We start from the raw sequence: 22,550 nt of genomic DNA, 5'->3' as shown, positions 1-22,550 counted from the left end.
AGACTCCCACTTAACCATGACATTTTCCTATAGAGGATAACTAAAAAAAAACCTTGCTCTGATACCACTTGTTAGGATTACACCATGGACAGAAAATAACAATTACATGACAATATAACCAATAATAGAAAATAAAAGATTACACAAAAAAGAACACAGGGCACCAAGATTTAAAGTAGTTTATGCAATCCCTAGGCTATGTCCACCAAACAACAAGTTTGATATTATTATAGTCCAATGATTACAACCTAACTATAATCCATAATCACTTATAGCTCAATACTATCGCAAGAACAAATTTTGCATCATAACTTAATTAAAATACCTAGCCCTAAGACGTTTTATGCAAATAATTTTATGCCACTTTAGGGTTACAAAATGTCGTCCATATGTTGGCCATATGTTAGCCACAATGTTGGCCACAACCCAAAAAAAAATTAATTTATGAAGTATGTGCAGTGCTTTCCTGATCAGTCACCACAAACTAACACCTAAGTCCAATATTGATAACATTTGTCAAAATATTAGGGATAATATAGACTTGACTGGCTTGGAAATTTTTGATTTCAATAAATTAAGTAGGGAAGATCAGAATAAAATTGAGGAGTTAGTGTATGCAATGATGGAAAAATTCAAGAATACCCCACTTGGATTTGACGCTACTATGACTAAGGATTTATATTCCATTGTTGTGAATAAATGGCATTATTGCCTAAACATGGAAAAGGAAATAAGGGAGTCTACATTAGCACAAGTGATGCCAGATTTGTTTGAAGGCTAAATACCAAAGGAAAATAAAAAGCATGGTAGAAAATTTGCACCTAAATATAGAGCCTTCAAAATAAGATTGAAGATGTTGTCAAGAAGTTCACTCAAATGTGGAAGCTAATATATGGCCTAACCACTGTTAACGAAGGAGAAGAATATCCCTTTGAGGGAACAAATAATGGAGAAGAGGAAGACATTGATAAGGAAGAAGAAGGTGAGAAGGAAAAGGTAGATGACACAATGGAGGAGGGAACACAAAAAGAAGATAATATGGCAACTGCTGAGGAGCAGAAAAGAGATCAAAGTGTGTAAGACACACAATTTCCATCACTAAGCCCTCCACATGATAGAAACACACCTACAATAACAATCAAAGTTAAGGATGTTCCTGATAGCATAGTTAAGAACATCAACTCACTCATTATAGAGGATCTAAAGAAGATTCTTGACCAATCAAATTTGCAAGCAAATTTGTGTGACAATCCAATATTGGTCAATGTAGATGAGTTGTAGAAAGTAGTAGCTGGCCTAACTAGGGACAAGGTGGCCACACAAGAAGCATCCCTTGCCATCCCTATAGCTACAAGTGGACAACCTCACAAGCAAGCACCACAAGATACATTAGCTAAGGTTGATACAATAGTTAAAGTTGCTACAACTACCGAGGAACCAACAAAGGAACAAATAGGATAGATGGATACTTTAGTTTCCTAATGTACAAGTACAAGGTGCATCACCAAAAATAATAATGATCAATCAAGGAAGAATAGAGGAGGAGAAGGAGATTCCAAAGCAAAAGGATCAAGAAGCAATTCAAACTTTGGTAAATCTACCAACTACTAGGATTCCTATAAGAATGCCTTAGAAGTTGAGCACTGAAGCATTGCCACTCCAAATTTTAGCACCAAACTTGAGCTCCACAAAGGTTGCAAGGGTACTTCGCTATGGAGACCCTACATTAGATGAAGAAATAGTCATTCCAAAGGATGACTATGCAACCATGAACATAGACCAGATCAATGAGATGCAAGAGACATTGGAAAGAAAGAAAAACCAAGAGATACTCAAAAAAGAGTACATGCAAAAGCAAGCACTAATTGAGATAAAAGACATCTTTCTGGATGCAATCAGCTTGCAGGCACCTGATGAAACCAAGCCAATATTGGAACAACTATTAGAAATTGTTGAACAAGTGACCAATGAAGAGACTAGGAGACAAATGTAGAATTCATGGAATGGTCTAAGTAGAAGTTTCAAGGAAAGACGAATGAGAAAATATCTAGTGGGATAGCACTATCACAAATAGAGCTGACTACTAAGATAGAAAAATTGAAGAAGGTACTTGAGAATATATTCTCACTGTACACTAAATTGTGTGACCCAAACTCTTCACACAAGAAACCAGCCAAAGAATAATGAGCTTGGAAAGAAATCTGAAAGTATTAGGCATGCAATTTCCAAAAGATCCAGCTCAAAGTGAGAAGCATTTTCATACAAAACTTCACACATAGAAGGAACTAGCCATATTAACAACAAAAGAGGCTAATACTAGAGCCAAATTAGTTCAAATTCAAGCATCTCTAACCACTCACATGGAGATATTATAGAAAGAAATAGCCTATGAAAAAAATCTATTGAAGAAAGATCCTAATCTTTCAACACTAGATGGCTTATAAGTTCACCTTGTAGCAGAGACAACAATCCTAATCAAGTTCGTAGATGTTGCAATAGACAACTGGGATGCTACTCTCAAGATTGTAATGGAAGTAAACAAGAACTTCCTAGACAAATACACACTTAGTGTATAAACCCTTTGACATCAGTGTCAAAAAAGGGGGAAATAAAATATCAAAAGAAGGGAGATATATGCAAGGGGAGACAATTGAAAGGGGGAGTTACAAAACAAACAAAGAATAGAGGGAGGGAGAGAAAAAACTGGGAAATAGGGCATAACAAGATGCATCAAATAAAGAATCAAAATTTAGAATAAAGACAAGGAGTATCAGCAGAGGAAAATCACTCTACTCATAGAGACTTTGGATATAGAAAAGGCACATTAACTCAGGGGGAGTTATAAAGTTTTGAGATATATAGTTCTTTACAAAATTTTAAATTTTTTTTGAAGTTCTGTATATATTCCAAACAAAATGTATACTATATTGGAGGAGATCGGATTCATCATATATAGTTAAGTGTTTTTGCCACTCATGTGAAACGGGGAATCGTTGATCTCAGATTGTTTTGACAATTGAGTGTCAACACACTTAAGAAATTGTCTAAGTTCATGTCGAGTATAATATAGATGCCAAGTTGCAATGTGTGTTGAGTCACTCATGTGTCAAGTAAACAATAGGTGCTGAGTAGATAGACAGAGTCGAGCAAGTTTCAAGTGTCGAGTGAACAATAGATTCCAAGAAAGTTCAAGTGTCAAGCCAAACAAAATTTTAGTACGTGCCAAGCATTAGAATTATTAAGTGTTGAGTAGCATAGAATTGATCTAGTTGTTTGTGATGACACAAACAACTATGTAACCATTTTTGAGCTGACATATGGATAGATCTCAAAGCTTTCAAGATAAGATCAAATCTATTTGGATTCCCTATGCGATCTACATGCAACCAATCATAAAAATGGAAGGAATTGAGTGGGAAAGTTGAGTGAATCTCAATAATAGATTCATATCTAACCCTAAGCCACCATAGTCTTTTAAAGGGAGAAAAAGTCTCATAATTTATAGAGTGTAAGAGAGAATGCATGTAAGGACGTAATGCTAGCAAAGATTTGAAGGAAGTGAAAGGGGTGAATTGATTAGGTTGAAGGTGACTTAGAAGAAGAAGAACATTGTAGAATTAGTTAGCAAAATAGATGATCAAGGTTACAACATTTTCATATTAGATCAGATAGGATTGAGATGAACTGAATAGGGATCTAAAATCAACAACATTAGTTGTAAGTGTATTAGGTCAAACATTCTATTGTACTCTCTAACAATCGTTATAGTAGAATGAAATCCTATTAACTTAGGTTGGTTTAACAACCATTGTATAAAGCCTTTAATAGGGTGACATTCCAGGTGAATGCTCTAAAGTCCTTTAGCTAGGCACATTTCTAACAGGGTGTTAAAATCCTTTAACAAAGTAGGATCTAACAATCCCTTGTAAGCCTTTAACAGGGCAAGCTTTTTACAAGGAAAATCATGAGAATGGTCAAAATGTGTAACCTTTACAGGTGAACTTTATTGCTGCAGTAGTGAAGAATTATGGGTGTCATCCCCACCCCAGTTTTACCTTCTTATTGTAGGGTTTCTGGGTAATCATATCTAGTGTCAATTTTTTATGTGTTTGTATTTTCTTAACATGTTATTTCTATATGTTCATGCATGAAATTTTTTCAAGTTAAAATTTTTAAAGGTTAAAGTTTAGTACTTCTGATTCACTCCCCCTCCTCTCAGAAGTATACATTTTCCATTTGTAATCTCAATAGATTCAATATTTTTAGGTTTGTAATTGTGTTAGATAGTTGAAAAGTAGTGAATCTACCTACTAGACCTTCAAGAGATAGAGTATTCCCTAGTATACATCTCAGTTCTTGTATTGCAGAAACTCTAATAGCATATATAGGTAGTAGTGTTCTTAAAACTTTGCTTAGTACAATATCATCAACTATTGTACTAGTAGCTCCTCTTATTGAATTAACAACATCATTTATCCTCGAGCAATATTGAACAATATTTTCACCTTCTTACATTCTTATATCATCAAATGTACCTTTGATACTTTCAACTTTGGCTCTTAGAACATTCTTGTCTCCTCCATAGATGGTGGTTAAAGAATCCCACATTTTCTTTTCACTATCAAAACCTTTGATATCATCAAATTCAACATAGCTTAGGGCAGAGGCAATCTCCAAATTTTTTTGGTTGTGTTCTTTCTTCTTTTTCATATCCTTAGTAGTTAGGGCTCCAACGGAATCAACATGCTCAGTAGTAATGTTAGATTGCACATGATCTCCAAGTCCTCCAAGGTGTAGCTTTATCAAACTTTTTCATGTAAGAAATTTATCTCTATTAAGCTTGGGTACATCTCTTTTTGACATCTTGATCTGTGTGCTTCTAGTAGCTTCAAAATAGTCCTCTTAAGTAGATGACTCTGATACCAATTTTTGGAATTCTTTAAAATAACTGAGAGTGAGGGTGAATTAGTTATCTAAGGTCCAAATGTATAAATAAAACATTTCACAGCTTAGTGAACCTATAAAATATTTATCATCATGCATGCCTCCACAAGGTTATTCATTCACTTAGAACTTGTAGGTTACTATTAAATCAATTTGCAAAAATGTAAACATGAAACATAACAGATTCAGCAACACATTTGACACAATGATTTACGTGGAAATCCAATTTGGGAAAAACCACCAATAACATGCTACTCTTTTTCACTCTTCTAAAGTGAAGCCCTGTGAAAGGCCAACCTTGCTAAAAGTTACAGAACAAAATGTTAAATGTGACACTATTAAAGGATTTCAATCACCCTATTAGGAGTGATTCTTCTTAGAGGAATTTAGACCATTCACTTGGAATGTCACCCGATTAAAGGATTTACAAATGACTATTAGGTCAACCTTAATCCAAAGGATTTACCCTAGAATAATACAATTATTAGAGAGTAATTGTCAGGCTTTGATCTAATAACAACTTACAACTCCATTGGTAGATTATAGATCTTTGTTTTAGTCCTCCATTCTATTTGGCTTTCACACATTTTAGGTATGATAGCTTGTTCACCCTTCAAGAATTCATACCCTTAAGCCTTCTTGCTTAACATGCCAATGCGGACTCTTCACTTGGGTCACTTGATGAAGCAATACCCTTGACTTCTTGTCTTCCTTAGGTTCTCACACATAACAACTCTTGGTTGTGACCAACCATCCCTATAAATAGAGAATTAAGATCTTTCGTCATTCATTCTCTATCATCTACTTTAGGGTTAGCACATATTAGGTAGGATTCAATGAATCTATGCCTCATTCCATATCACTTCTTTAAACTTCTCCTTCAATCCTCTTTGAATTTGCCTCAAGATGGTTTACCATGAATTCTGTGCCAGTAGCTCATCAATCTTATCTTCTAGCTAGTTCACACAATCCATGAAAACAAACTTGTCAGCTTAGATCCAACAAATTCATGATCTTTCTAATAATGCTGGCACTCAACATAAACTTGTTTCTGATGCTCAGTATGCTCTAAAAAATCACTCAACATAAACTAAAGTTTACTGGTGCTTGTCATCAACTAAAATTTATTTGGCATCTACTATTTTGCTCGGCATACACTAAAATAAACTTTTACTTGGCTCCAACTAATTTTCTGCTTGGCTTACACTAACTTTTGTCGACACCTACTATCCATTCCATCAAACTTGGCAGACAAACATTGTTTAACTTATTCTTTTGAGCTTTCTTAGTGTAACCAATGTTTGTAGCCTTAAGTAGAATATCAATGCACTATGATATCATTGTCTTAGCCTATTCTTGTACTCCTTTGTATAGAATAACTCTACCTTTCCTCTAGGTGCTTTTGTTACATTTTTTATTTATTGAATCCTCTTCATCAATCAAACAAGTGATAGTACTTAAATCATATAAGTAGTTGTCTTACTATCATAAAATATATTTGACATTAGTGATAAAACAATGTTTGAAACATATTTTTATCATACTTGTATCAATGTGTTTTCAACAATCTCCTTCTCCAACATAGCTTACATTAATATGTGCAATTTTTTCTTAAAATGACTAGTGAAATGAATAGTAAATTAGAATTAAGACTTAAGATTTAAAATTAGAGGTTAGTTCCAAGAAAATTATTACAAAATATAAGCATCAACTAACTACCCTATCAAGAAACTAACCTATAAATGAAAAATAAAGAAAGGGTGCAAGATGAACTACCCAAAAAATATTTGATGAAAGGGCTTGAAATTATGATAGAGTAATAAACCTTACACATAATTTAAAATTTGGCTTTCAATAAAGAGAGTGTAATAAAAAAATAATTACATAGAAGACCACAACTTAAATAGGCCTAATATCATCCTATTTATAGCCACTACAAATATTTATTAATTTGTTTCCCATAAACAAGTTTTATATTGGTTAACCCCAAAACTTTAGCAAAAAGAAATTGGAAACCTTATTCCCCTTTTGATATATATGAGAGCTTTTATAAATTTAAAAATTGTCCAACATATGAAGGTCATCTAGAACAAGTGCCACTCAGTGGCATAGTACTTGTGTTTAATAGTATTAGTCTTAATTCTATATATAAATTTAGATGTAATTATATTATATATTTATTATATAAGTGGAATAATTTTTTTTCACAATATTACTAATTAATAAAAATTGAATACAATAGCACTCAACTAAGAGTTAGAAAAACTAATTAGATTAAACATTTAATATCTAATTTTATTTGTTTTTATTTTAATATTCATAGACAATAATTAAAGTTTTAAAAAAGAAATTTAATGTAATGATGGATAAGGAAACAAATTCAAATGATTTACTTAAAAATAATATCTAGCATAAATCTTCCTAGATGACTCTAATTCATTCATCCAATCAAAAGTTAGAAAAATATTATATAAATTACATAGTTTAGAAAATTCTACATATATTTCACAAACATAATATTTATAAAAAATATGTACAATAGTAATTCATTTAATAAATAGTTAATGAGTAATCCAAAAATTGACACAATAGCACTTAGCCTAAGTACAAATAAAACTATTAATCATCTATCATATTTTTAAAATACCTTTGACATAATTAATAATGCTTAAATAATCATCTTATAACAATTTTTTTTAATTAAATAAATTGGCAATTAATATATCTCAATAAATTCAACACTTGGACATCTTACCTTTACATCTCATTAGAAGATCTAAAAGCTCAAATTTCAATTCCCAATGAAGTGGTTGTAATAAATCATCACTATACAAGGATCCATGCCAATAGAGTATGTGAGATAAATTTTTTAACCTATTGAATTTTATTTTTTCCACCAATAGTTATTAGCCTGTTTAGTCTCATAGTTAACATAGCAATCAACAACTTATTCCCCTCTCATATACAAAGTAGATTTTAGAACTTTCAAAATACTTCAGCATATGAAGGCTATTAGGATAAGACTAATAATCATTCATCTTGGCATTTTGAAAACCCTTGTTACATTAATAATTTCTAAAGAATTACTTTCCGACCAATTGTTTTTATAACTAGTTAATAAGATTGAACTTGTCTTTTTTCTTTTCTTATTGATTGTTTTAGATTGTCTAGTCTATGATGTCTATGTGTATAGATGTAATTGGATTTTTTCTTTAAAATAAAGCTATTTCAATTTTTTTCTTTTCTTATCATTAGTTCTCTTTTGGTTGTTTTATTTTGATTTAGAATTATAATGTCGTGGGGTCTTTCTGTAGTCATTTTAACAAAAAATAATAAATTCAAGTATAATAAAATATTAAATATTGTCTTAGATTTTATTATTGATTTCAAAAAAAATTGTCTATTTATTTATTTTAGAGTTCGAGAACTAAAAATGCATATACACATGCACATATATACACATATATATAATACTAGCATAATTTTCATATCTAGGATTTTTTAGACATCTAGCATTTGAAATATATGAACTTGAAATGCACAATTAAAGAGTCATCTTGACTCTTTGAATTCTACATAATCGTCATCGTTCAACTATGTAAATATTAATGATCTAATGTGCATATCAATAATTTAATTTGCATCTATATAATGTGTAAATAACATTTTACAAAATAAATATTAAAACTTAAACAATGCAAAAACTTGATTTACATAAACAAAAAATACACATCTTCCTTTTTACTAACACCTTATTTTTTGGAAACAAATTCAAATAATTTTCTTTAAAATATATTCCAACACAAATCTTCCTAGATGACTCTAATTCATTCATCCAATCAAAAGCTAGAAAAATATTATATAAATTACATAGTTTAGAAAATCCTACGTATATTTCACAAATATAATATTTATAAAAAAAATATGTACAATAGTAACTCATTTAGTAAATAGTTAATGAGTAATCCAAAATGTGACACAATAGTACTTAGCCTAAGTACAAATAAGACTATTAATCATCTATCATATTTTTAAAATACCTTTGACATAATTAACAATGCTTAAATAATCATCCTATAACAATTTTTTTAAAGTAAACAAATTGACAATTAATATATGTCAATAAATTCAACACTTGGACATCTTACCTTTACATCTCATTAGAAGATCTAAAACCTCAAATTTCAATTCCCAATGAAGTGGTTGTAATAAATCATCCTGTACAAGGATCCACACCAATAGGGTATGTGAGATAAAAAAAATTAAACTATTGAATTTTTTTTTTCCACCAATAGATATAAGCTTGTTTAGTCTCACAATCAACATAGCAATCAACAACTTATTCCCCTCTCGTATACAAAGTAGGTTTTAGAATTTTCAAAATACTTCAACATATCAAGGCTATTAGGACAAGACTATTAATCATTCATCTTGGCATTTAAAAAACCATTGTTACATTAATAATTTCTAAAGATTTACTTTCAAACCAATTGTTTTTACAACTAGTTGATAAGAATGAACTTGTTTTTTTTCTTCTTCTTCTATTGATTGTTTTGGATTGTCTAGTCTATGATCTCTATGTGTATGGATGTAATTGGAATGTTTCCTTTTAAAAAAAAGGCTATTTTAAATTTTTTCTATTCTCATCATTAGTTTCCTTATAAGTATTTTGGTTGTTTTATTTTGATTTAGAATTATAATGTAGTGTGTTCTTTCTGCACTCATTTTAATAAAAAAAAACAATTCAAGTATAATAAAATATTAAATATTCTTTTAGATTTATTATTGATTTAAAAAAAAATTCTCTGTTTATTTAGTTTAAAGTTCAAAAAATTAAAATATAATAATCAAAATATATAGTTTAAGTTAGTCTCTCTAAGCCCATGCATGTATACATATACATATACACATGTACATATATACACATATATATAATACTGGCATAAATTTTTTTCATCTATATAATATGTAACTAAAATTTTACAAAATAAATATTAAAACTTAAACAAAGCAAAAACTTGATTGACACAAACAAAAAATACAAATCTTCCTTTTTACTAACATCTAATTGAAAAAAAAATCATTTCAAAAGCTATCATACAATAAGTTAATAATAATATTTTTGAACGTTTTACTCAATACTTACAATGTTAAACATGAAAGAGTTAAAATATAAAATGTTGATTTTATTGATTCGGATTTTCTTATACATCTGGATACATAGAGATCGATGTCTGAGCATCTTTATACAACATTATTTTCTCTTACAAAAGCTACTTACAGGAATAACATTCCAGTTACTTACAAGAAATTATCTCCTACTTATCAATTGATGAACTTAAGGGGCTTTATAATGAATGATTCATAAGGCACAACACTTGGTGAAGGTTTTGCAAATGGGGTTGCAAGCTTTGGGTTTAACCATGGAGGAAACTCCATAGTTAAGTGCACTCAAGCTGGAGTAGTACTGGGATGGGTGACCTCCTAGGAAGTCCTAGTGCTTCACCCCTGTGACCATCACCTAGATCCAATGAGTGCTAAGCGTTCCATTTATTCTTATGAGAGATGGATTCATGTTGAATCACTACTCATGAAACATGGGTCAATGAGTTTGACTCAAAAATGACACAGCTAAATCCTGATAGCAATATCACAATTTGACTTGTTGTGGAAATTATCTCCTACTTATCAATTGATGAGCTTAAGGGGCTTTATAATGAATGATTCATAAGGCACAACACTTGCTGAAGGTTTTGCAAATGGGGTTGCAAGCTTTGGGTTTAACCATGGAGGAAACTCTGTAGTTAAGCACACTCAAGCTGGAGTAGTACTGGGATGGGTGACCTCTCGGGAAGTCCTAGTGCTTCACCCCTATGAGCATCACCTAGATCCAATGAGTGCTAAGTGTTCCATTTATTCTTGTGAGAGATGGATTCATGTTGAATCACTACTAATGAAACATGGGTCAATGAGTTTGACTCAAAAATGACACAGTTAAATCCTGATAGCAATATCACAATTTGACTTGTTGTGGAAATTATCTCCTACTTATCAACTATATATTTAACTAATTTATTTATTTAAACTAAACTTAGAAGCTAACCTAAATTATGTAATAAATCTAACATTCCCCCTTATTAGAAACTAACCTAATTAATGTAATAAGTCCAACATTTCCCCCCTTATTACATTAATCCAATAAAAGTGAAAAGCTTCACCAATATTATTCCTCTAGAAACTTTGATGAAGCTCCTTCACCAATCTTTGAAAGTATATTTTCTCTCTGCAACTTCAGATTGCAAATCATAATCCTGAAGTTGCCCTCATATCCCAACTTCAAACTGCAAATCCTGAAGTTGTCCTCATAATAACATTGTTTCCACCCCCCTTACACAATGAGACATAGTTCCTCCGAAATTTCAAATCTCCATGGAGTGTTCCTAATGCCTCCTCTAGTGCTGCACATGAGACGCCTTTCCTTCGAAAGTCCACATCTCCTTCGAGTGTGTCTAACGCCTCCTTAAGTGTCGTAGAAACAATCACCACTAATATGTCATGGAAGCCTTTCCTCTGAAAGTTGACATCTCCTTGCAGTGTCTCTAATGTCATTCTTCAAATCTTGCCCCCCTCACTTCATAGAAGGACAATCATGCAACCAAGTCCCCTTGTTTCTTTAGGGACACAAATCTATCAAGTCCCCTCTTCTCTTAAGGGATGAATCTGTCAAGCCCTGCTTTACAGGGACACGAATAGTTGCTTCACATGCAATAACCATCTTTGAGCGAGAAGCTAGCTCTAGATGATAAAAATCCTCCAACCTCCTATTTTATTCACAAAAAATAGGATCTGGTCATCCAAAATCTATTAAAAGCACTCTTCTGCCCATTGATCAACCCGCTCTTGATAGAAAATGCTACTTAATATTATTTACATTGATTTCTGAGCATCTTTATATAGCCTTATTTTACGGGAATAACTTTCCAACAACTATATATTTAACTAATTTATTTATTTAAACTAAACTTAAAAACTAACCTAATTAATGTAATAAATCTAACATTCCCTCCTTATTACATTAATCTAACAGGTCTAACATTCCTCTTATTAAAAACTAACCTAATTAATGTAATAAGTCGAACAAAACATTATTAATAACTATAAAAAATTGACCATACATATCTACTTTCACAAATCACGTCAAACAATCAACACATCATAAGATATAGGTCCGTGAATAACATGTACTTACTGTTCACTATTTAAAATTCTTCAAAAAAAAAAAAAAGCAAAGTGAACCTCGTATTCACCAACAGACCAAACTATTATTTTAAAGCTTTGAAGCTTTAATTAGACAGATTTCAGAGTGCAGAGTTAAAAAAGGAGTTCTCTACAGACCAGACAAGACTATTGATTTAGAGGTTATTTTAGATTAAGATAAAAATAGATTTTACAAGGAACGAAATCCAAAAATATTAAATTACAAAATACAAATGGCCCATTAATTTAGAGTTACTTCGACAAAACATAGTTCGTTTTCAGTTGTATACTTCATAGGTCTAGATCAACTATCTATTCATAACTTTAGTCTTATTGTGTTGCTTTCTTCCGAAAGAAAACACGAAAAGCAATACTGGCGGCCATGGTTTACAGCTTGGAGAAAATAAGAAAACATCATTTCCGGTCTCATATACTGACGACTCTCAACAAACATTGGTCCTCGGAGATGGGAACACAAAAGAGAGTGAGTGATTCGATTTAGTGTATTGACAGCAAGGTACTAGTAAATGCATAACACCCACAACCTTAATCCCTAATAATTTGCGCAGAATTCCACATTGCAGAAATTGACCTTTCAACGACTGAACATGTCCACGTACAAAATTTGATCTAAATTTATAATGAAAGTCTGAAAGAATGACGCAAGCCACAACTTAGAATTGACAGTAAATTTAAAGCTTTTAAATTTCTGAATTTGATTGTGTATAGTTTTTTGACAGTTTTTACATCAACATTTCAGATTACTATATGATCTAACTATATGATCTATGTTCTTTTCTCTCTAGCATCATGATAATGGATCATGTAGCATGATCCAAAATGTAAAAAAATATACACAATCAAATCTAAAAATTTGAAAGCATTAACATAGATTGTGGAAATCTAATAGATCTCAGTAAATTTAAATCATCCATGTTATTATATATGCAAAAAAAATTTATTTTATTTTTAAATTCATTTGTTCCATGATAAAATAGAAAAAATTCATAGCAAATTTGTAAATAAATTTTTTTATTTTAAATTTTAATACATTGTTCGTATTTTTAAAATGTTGATACATTTATTTAATAAGAATATGTTTCTAAAGATATCATTAACTTCTTAAACGTAAAATTGTCTCTATTTAAGTACGGGATAGGTAAGGGTCATTTCAAGAAAAAAAATTAACGTTTCACAATCAAATTAGACAGTCACATTGAATGTCGCGAACCATTCCTCAATTAGTTTATTCTTAAATACTTGATTTTCTTTTCAATACAACGTTCTATCTAGAAAGCTCAAACATTCTGAACTGAAAAATTGGGTTAGGGATCACTTAGATCATATTAGTGGCTTTAATTAACATGAGTGAGCTTTTGACTGGGTCCATTTAAAAAACAAATAGCAAACTGTTAAGTTATCAAAACAGAACAATAATAAGGTCTGAGCTACAAAATAGACCATAAAAATCATCGTTAATTCTAATTTTTTCCATCTTATTTGAACAATAATCCAACCAATATTATCTTCGAAGCAAAAAGTGAAGCAAAAACCCCTCGACAATCAAAAATTGTTAGCATAGCATTTACCAAAAGAAATTTAATGAATCGGAACATGGTGAGCAGCAACTTTACAGGAGGATACAGCAATAGAACAACCGACAACTGGAGAATCATTTGACGTCTGTTCTATATCATCAAAAAATTTATTGCTCTTCAATATGATATAATGTAAAAGGAAACTTTTGTCATGATTGTGATTAGAATTGGGATGATTAGGAGCATCTCATAGGAGCTTTGAAACCGAAGTGCGGGTGTCCATAAAAAGAAAATTAAGAAAAATATTAATTTAGTAAAAGGAAATATTTCCAACTATGCATCACCACAATGAATTTCACTAAAACATGGTAGAAAAATATCTTTGTACCAACCATATTGTAAATGCGTTCTTGAAAAACTATCATATGATGTTAAATGTGATAGCGTTGGTCAGTCTGGAAGGATGAGTATGTACACATGTGAATCAGTTCACTGTTATGCATGTATACATATACAGTTATATTTAGAATCTAAATTGACTATCCTTCAGCGATTCTACTGCTTGTATCTTTGACAAGTATGAAACCTTCCATTAACTCTTGCATATCAATGTAGCATTGTTTATATTTATATGTTTCTTATTAATCGATCTGGTCTTGTTCGCACAACAAACACTAATGAGAATTGTGTTATATGTAGTTAACTGAAAACACCCGATTATGATCGGCGCTCTTGAAAACAAATTATAATGTGCCATCATGTCTTGTTAATCGAATAGGCATGTCTACCCGTTCGTAGGGATATATATATATATATATATATATATATATATATATATATATATATATATATATATATATATATATATATATATATATATATATATATATATACACACGATTAACATTGCAAGAGACTTTTCCATCGAAAACAATAAATGGTATTATCTCTGCATTGGATATCAGAAGAAAGATAAACATTATCTTTAGAATTTCAATATCAAGTTCTAACATTCTAATTGCATTGTGATCGCTGATATATGTAAGATAAAACAATCAGATTGGACTTCTAAAATTCAAAATAATAGTCTTCTACTAAGTTTACCAGTGCATTTACGTGGCATCAAAGTCAAGTTAAGAAGATCAAAGTAAACTTGAGAAATCACTAATCATGTCCATAATATCACACAACAATTAATGCACATACTGTCCATTCTAAAAATTAACAAGACACTGCCCCCTCAGCTCCAAAGCATGCTTATCGTGCAACCTATTGATCTTATAAGGACAAGGATGTCTTACTGTCTTCAAACCAAGTTTTTAAACTATCTTCTCAAAAACAAGGTTATCAGTACTGTCACTATCTACAATTATATTCCAGCATTTTACTGAAGATTTGCACTGAGTCCTAAACAAATTTCTTCTCTAACAAGATTCCAACACCTTCTTACCAGACAATATTCATTGAACCATCAAGTCCTCTCCCACCTTGGGCTCATTTTTGGAGTCATGATTCTCATTCTCCACAATAACTCTTCTATTACCTACCTTACCATCACGACGGAGGAATTCGAAAGATATATGTCCTCCTTCCCTATAATTATAACAAGTACCTTTAAATCCATCTCTACCTATTATTTTCTTTAGTTCAACATGATTCAATTCATCTTCAGTAATTGATTTACATTTCACTAAGTATTCCTACTTCTCATTTCCTCGTGAATTACGTTAATGTCTCATATTAAACTTATCTTTTTCCTTTAGAGTATATGGATAAGCATCATCAACTTAATTAATCTTCAACATGTCAATTACATCTTGAATATTGAATCTCAAATCATTAATATACCTAGCCACCTTTTCCTTAGAAAGCTCTCTATGTCCAAACTAAATAGTTAACTTGTAAAACTTCTTGGTATAATCTTTTATAGTCATATCCTCCCACTTTCATATAGTCATAAGGCATGTAACATTGGTTTTAATTTACATCTATAAATGTATGGTTTGATCTAGAAATTAACAAAGGATAAATTAATTTCATATAAGAAGATTTTTGGAATAGGAACGCATGTATCATTGGTTTTAAAATGAAATGCATTCCCACCCTAATATAATACATTGACATAGGGTTAAGAGACATTTATCTTAAACAATAATTTTTAATTAATAAATATAAATTTTGATATGAAAATATATCTATAGAGATGACTATAAAATAAGTATATTGACAATCAAGAAATTGAAGATATGTATATTACGAATTCATCATCCTTTATCTCTTTCTTCAAAGGGTATTTTGGACTTTGTTGCAAGATTAGAAAATTGAATCTCTTGACATAGAGATTCAATTTGGTTACCTTTTTCTTTAAGTGAGACAACTAATTAAAAAGTTGAATATAACTTTTCTAGATTTGGTCCAAAATAGATTTTCATTTTGAGATCAATTTTAAGTATTTATTTATCAAGACAATATGTTGTAATTATTTAATTTTCCACTAGATTATTTTTAGAGATCCCAAGTATGGCTAAAAATAGTGAGAAATGAGCTAAACTAGTTGTAGATACCTTGAAAAGATATAATATTGTCAAAAAGAAACACTAATCTTTTACCAATGAATCAAAATCACTAATCTTTAACCAATAAAACTTTTAACTTAAAACAATGCATGCATTAACATAATGAAATAACATGTAAAGTAAACGCATCCATATAAACACTTGACACCAGATATGATTACCTAGAAACCCTCCAATGAGAAGGTAAAGATAGGGTTGGGATGATACCTACAATTTTTCAATACTGCAACAATAAAGTTCACCAGTTAAGGTTACATAGTTTGACCATTTTCATGATCTTCCCTATGAAAGGCCTACCCTATTAAAAGCTTACAAAGGATTGTTAGATCCTACCTTATTAAAGGATTTTAACACTGTGTTAAAAGTGTGCCTTGCTAAATGACTTTAGAACACTCACTAGGAATGTCACCCTATTAAAGGATTTTACAATGACTATTAAATCAACCTTAGTCCAAAGAATTTTACCCTGCTGATATAATTGTTAGAAAGTAACAGTAGAATGTTTGATCTAATACACTTACAACTTTGTCTTATTGATTTCAAATCGCAATCCTATCCATCTTGATCCTCTTGATCTATTATATCAATATTGTATAGCTTCTCCTTTGTTCTGCAAATTGATTCTGCAATTCTTTCACACTTCTAAGTCACCTTGAATGTTTACTATCAATTCACCCCTTTCACTTCCTTCAATTCTTATCACTTCCTCACATACACACACATACATACTAAATTATGGAGCTTTGTCTTCCTTTAAAAATACTTTGGTGGCTTAGGGTTAGGTATGAATCTATGACTGAGATTCATTGATTTTCCCACTTAATTCCTTCCATTCTTCTAATTGTTTTCATGTTGATCGTATAGGGCATCCAAATAGATTCGATCTTACCTTTAAAGCTTCAAGATCTATCAATATGTCAGATCAAAAATGGTTTACATAGTTGTTTGTGCCATCACAAACAACTAGGTTCATTCTATGTTACTCAGCACTTGATAATACTAATGCCCGACACTTACTATAATTCTATCTTGCTCAGCGCTTGATTGTTCACTCAACACATGAACTGCTCAACACATGAGTGACTCGGCACTCATTGCAACTTGGAATTTATATATATTATACTTCGAATTTGTTACTAGCTCGGCATGAACTTAGTGACTATCTTAAGTGTGTTGACACTCAATTGTCAAAACCAATCGTAGATCAACAATATCCCCCTTTGACATGAGTGTCAAAAACACTTAACTATACATAACAAATCTAATTTCCTTGAGTGTGATATACATATAGTTTGGCATATTTATACAAGACTTCAAAATTTTCAAAACTCTGTAATAGACTAATATACCTCAAGATTTTGTGACTCCCCCCAAGTTAATGTGCCCATTCTATATCCAAAATTTCTTATCTTTTCTGAGTAGATTTGCTTCATGCTGATACTCTTTGTCTTCAAAATTTATGACACTATTTCTATTTGATATACTATGTTTCTCCTCTTTTTCTAATTGCTTCCTCTTTTCTTGCTCTCCCCTTTATTTTTCTTTGTTATCTCTTTATTATCTCCCCCTTTCATATTTGTCTCCCCCTTTATCTTTGCTAATATTTCTCCCCATTTTTGACACCAATGTCAAAGGGTCTATACACTGATTGTGTATTTGGCCAAGAAATTCTTGTGGACTTCCATTATGATCTTTAAAGGAACATCCCAATTGTCTAATGCAACATCTAAATATTTTATTTGGATGATTGTCTCTCCTACAAGATGAACTAGTCTATCCAATGTTGAAAGATTGGGGTCTTTCTTTAACACTATTTCTGCATATGCTATTTCCATATTGGGGGTAAGGGAGGATTGTATATTAGTCAACTTGGCTCTTATGTTAGCCTCTTCTACTGTTAACATAGCTAGTTGATTTTGTGTATGAAGCGTCGAATGAAAGTGCTTCTCACTTTGAGCTGGATTATGGGGTAATTGCATACCTAAAATTTTCAAGTTTCTTTCTAGACTCAAAATTATGTGGCTCGTTTCTTGTGCAAAGAGTGTAGGATCACACAATTTTTTGTACAATGAGAATATGTTCTTAAGTACTTTCTTCACTTTTTCAATTTTGCTGGTCAACTCAACTTTAGATAGTGCTATTCCACTAGATATCTTCTCATTGAATTTCCCTTAAAATTTCTTTTCAGACAATTCCATGAGTATACCATTGGTTTCCTTGTCTTCATTAGTCACTTGTTCAACAATTTATTATAGTTTTTCTAATATGGGTTTTGATTCATCAAGTGTTTGCAAGCTAAAAACATCTAAAAATTTGTCTTTGATCTCATAAAGTGCTTGCCTTAGTTTATACTCTTTTCTAAGTATCTCTTGATTCTTCTTTCTTTCCAGTGCTTCTTGCATGATATTGATATGATCTAAGGTTATTTTTGCATAATCATATTTTAGTATCACTATGTCTTCATCTAATAGTGCATCACCATAGTGAAATACATTAGCAACCTTTGTTGAGCTAGAGCCCAGTTCTAAAATATGCAATGGTATTGCATCAGTGCTTGGCCTGTGAAGGACTTTCGTAGGAGTGCTAGTTGTTGGTAAGTTTACCAATGTTTGTATGGCTTCTTGCTCCTTCTCCTTGGGTATGTCCTTCTCTTCATCAGATCTACCTTGATTAGTTATGATTAATTAAGGTGCACCTTGTGTTTGTGTAGTAGGTATAGAAACATCTATCTGTCTTTCTTGTTCTTTTATTGGTTCCTTTACTTCTACAATCTAAACTTCATCAACTTTTGTATTAGTGTCAACCTTTGTATATTTATCCTCTGCTTATGTTAATGGTTGAGCACTGGAAGCTATAGGGATGGTAGTAGGTGGTTCTTGTGTGTTCACCTTTTCTCTTGTTATGTCAGCTACTACCTTTTTTAGTTCATCCACACTGACCAATATAGGATTTTCACATAGCCTTGCTTGTAATGTTGATTGGTCAAGTATCTTTTTCAAATTCTTTGTAATTAATGGATTGATGTTTTAAGGTGATTTTTCAGGAACATCTTTCACTGTTATCTTCTCTGCAGTTGTATTTGTGTCATGTAGAGGGCTCATGGCTGGCAATTGTGAGTTTTCCATACTTTGTTCTTCTTGTTGATCATCAGTTGTTGCCACCTCATCTTTTATTTTTTGTGTCTCCTCCATACTAGTATCTTCTTTCTCTTTTTCTATTTCTTCCTCCTTGTCCTCACCTTCTTCCTCATTATTTATTCCCTCAATGAGATCTACTTCTCCTTCCTTTATAGTTGTCAATCCATATATTAGCCTACACATTTGTGTGGACTTCTTCACAACATCCTCAATTTTATTCTGCAAAATGCTAAATGCCCTATACTTGGTGAAAATCTGCTACCATATTTGTTATTTGCCTTAGTTATTTTTCCTTTTGACAATTCTAGCATGACTTGTGCTAATCTAGACTCTTTTATTTCCTTTTCCATGTTTAGGCAATAGTGCCATGCATTCTCAACAATAGTATACAAGTCTTTTGGCATTGTGTTATCAAATTCAAGAGGAGTGTCCTTGAATTTTGCCATCATGGCATATATTGACTCTTCAATCATGTTTTGGTCTTCTATATTAAGTTTACCAAGTTCAATATTTTTCTAACCTATCAAATCTACATTATCTGTAACACTATCACAAATGTTTTCAACATCAGATTTGGGAGCATGACTTACCATTCTGAATTGTCTTGTGCCCTCTGATTGTTTCTTCTTATCATCTATCTCTAGTTGTGCTACATATTTTCTTCTTAGTTTCTTCTACACAAGACCATTCTTCTCAATTGCCTTAGTTCTCTCTTTGGCTTGCTTCTTAGCCTTTTGAGTAGTTGCCCTTGTAGTGGCTCTAGTTGTTGGAGCTATAGGTTTTTTTGCACTAGGATTTTTAGTCTTCTTTGCCTTACGTTGTGTAATTGGCTATTTTTTCAGTTTTCCTCTTCTTTTCTTGTGCCTTTGTTGATGCTTCCTTGACATCATTCCCCTCAGCACCTTCTTCTTGTAGATCCTCACCCATACCTTGGGTTAAAGAAAGAGGTTCTTAACCTTATACCTCTTCTTCCTCTTCTTCTTCTTCTTCATCTTCTCCATCATTACCTTCTCCAAACCTAGCTTATAGTTTCTTCACCACTTTATCTTTCTTCTTCAAAGTTGAGGTTGTCTTTAGCTACATCTCAACCTTTGATTTGATAACATCATAGTTGCCAAAAAATTTGGCAATCTTATCAACTTTTGTGATAGCAACTAAAGCTCCATCAATATATATTTCATAACCTAGAGGCCTTAACCATCTAACTCTGGGCACTGCAGCCTGGATGAAGGTGTAGTAACTATCTACTAGAAAGAAAATATCATTGTAATATTTCTCCACTAGGGAAACAAGAATTCTCAACCTCTGTTTCATGGACTACTTGAAATCTTCAAAATAGCTAGTCATTACTGACTTAAAATTCTCTCCCATTTGCTCAATATACTCATTTATTTGCACCCATCCTACTCTACCAAAAGATGGGAATTCATTTTGAACATAGAAAAATATGCATATCAATATTGAACCAAACTTATATTGAGCACTTTTAGAATTTCTTATTGCTCCTAGGCTTTCCATTATCTGTTGCAACTGGAGTTCTGCAAGATCATAGGTATGATCTTTCTTGACTATCTTATAGCCTACATCAACTGCTATACATAGAACACTATTCAATCTTCTTGACTGATAGAATTTGTGTGATATGACTCTAATAGCAAAGTCAAGAAGTGAATCTACATTAGTATCAATGGTCATTCCTTGCTTATTCCACTTAGCTCATGTATTTCACTCAATTACCTCTTTAGGTTTGCTCCTTAATGTCTTAGGTCGATCTAGGGTTGGGTATCTAGTAACCCTATGTATAATCCTCTTTGAAATTTTGATGGGTCCACCTTCTAGCCATAGACATCTATCATGTATTGTGCTTGGAACAATCTTGATCCATTTAGTTTTGAAAACTATTGGGAAATCTAGGGCATGGGTTAAGCCCTTCCTCATTACAAATTTGAATTCCACCTTCAACACTCCATTTTCACATAATCTATCATATGCTTGTCTAATTTCCATGTCTCCAATCCCTCCTAACTTTTGGTTATAACATTTCCAAACATATTGAACCATGAAAACCTTAGGCAGAATAACAGATAACATGCATGCTAGGTCATTCTTATATGCAACTTTGGGTATGGCCCTGAAATTTGGTTGTTTGACCTTGCTGACTAATTGAGCTTCGAATGGTTCATTCTACATTACATTCTTAGAACTAGAGGCCATTATGAAAACTAGGGTTCTAACAAATATCTAAACTACGTAGCTCAACAAATCAAGAATATCTTTGAAATTGATGAATTGATGCTCGATCTTCACTATGATCCATTCAATTATTGCGCTCTTGCTTGTCAATCACTTCTTTTCTCTACCCACTCTTGCTCTATGTTCATAATGATGAAAAATATGTGAATTTTTCCCTTGTACCCTTTCAAAATATAGCATTTATTACATGGTACATGTACAGCTATAAACTCAGCTTGAATACAATTTCTATTTCACTTGCCATTCATTGGTTTTACCATCACTCGGCAGCTATAAGAATTACCCTTACTCAACACATGTAGACATTTCTCTCACTTGGTTGCTACTACTAACTTAGCTTCAACTAACTTTGGCTGACCGCTCAACACACACTAGGATTTTACTCGACAATTGAAGAGGACCTTTCACACTCGGTAGTAATGTGAAAACTTAAAGATTTGACCTTGGATTTTCCTTATTTTCTTGCATCTTCCTTCATTCTAATATATCTTTTCAGTACTAACTTCTTTTGGAACTGATGTGTGATAAAAACATTTTAGATATTAGTCCCACATACCTCTGTTTTCTTAGTTTGATGAGATGTGACCCCTTGACCTATCAAGTGAAGTGATCCCTTCATTTGATGTGCTACATCCATCTTTCTTCCTCCATATTTTGTCCATCTCTCCTATAGTGTGTTCAACATCTACCTTGCCTTTTTCTTTGTTGAACTTTGAGTTAGGTGCCTTTGTCCTTGTTGGGTAGTGCTTGCTGATATGACCAGTCTTCAAACAACTAAACCATGTAGTTTGACTCAACCATCTATTGTAGTTACCATTGAAGTGTGTTCTTATGCAATTCTTAGG

The 22,550-nt window shown here is 31.9% G+C and overlaps 1 protein-coding gene across 1 annotated transcript in view; it reads right to left on the bottom strand.

Moving 5' to 3' along the window:
• Positions 1–8,818: 8,818 nt before the first annotated feature.
• LOC149531522 (transcription factor bHLH118-like) overlaps positions 8,819–22,550 on the bottom strand; it is a 29,218-nt gene continuing 15,486 nt past the window's right edge. The window contains exon 4 of the mRNA XM_089810087.1: positions 8,819–9,162. The gene's annotated coding sequence lies outside the window, so the exon portion shown is untranslated. The remainder of the gene's footprint in view (positions 9,163–22,550) is intronic.

This window comes from Cupressus sempervirens, chromosome 11 (genome assembly GCF_028749045.1).
Source record: "Cupressus sempervirens isolate cs-2001-9-10 chromosome 11, ASM2874904v1, whole genome shotgun sequence".
Lineage (NCBI taxonomy): Eukaryota > Viridiplantae > Streptophyta > Pinopsida > Cupressales > Cupressaceae > Cupressus > Cupressus sempervirens.
Note: the sequence above shows the minus strand (reverse complement) of the source record. Positions and strands in the feature narration are given on the sequence as shown.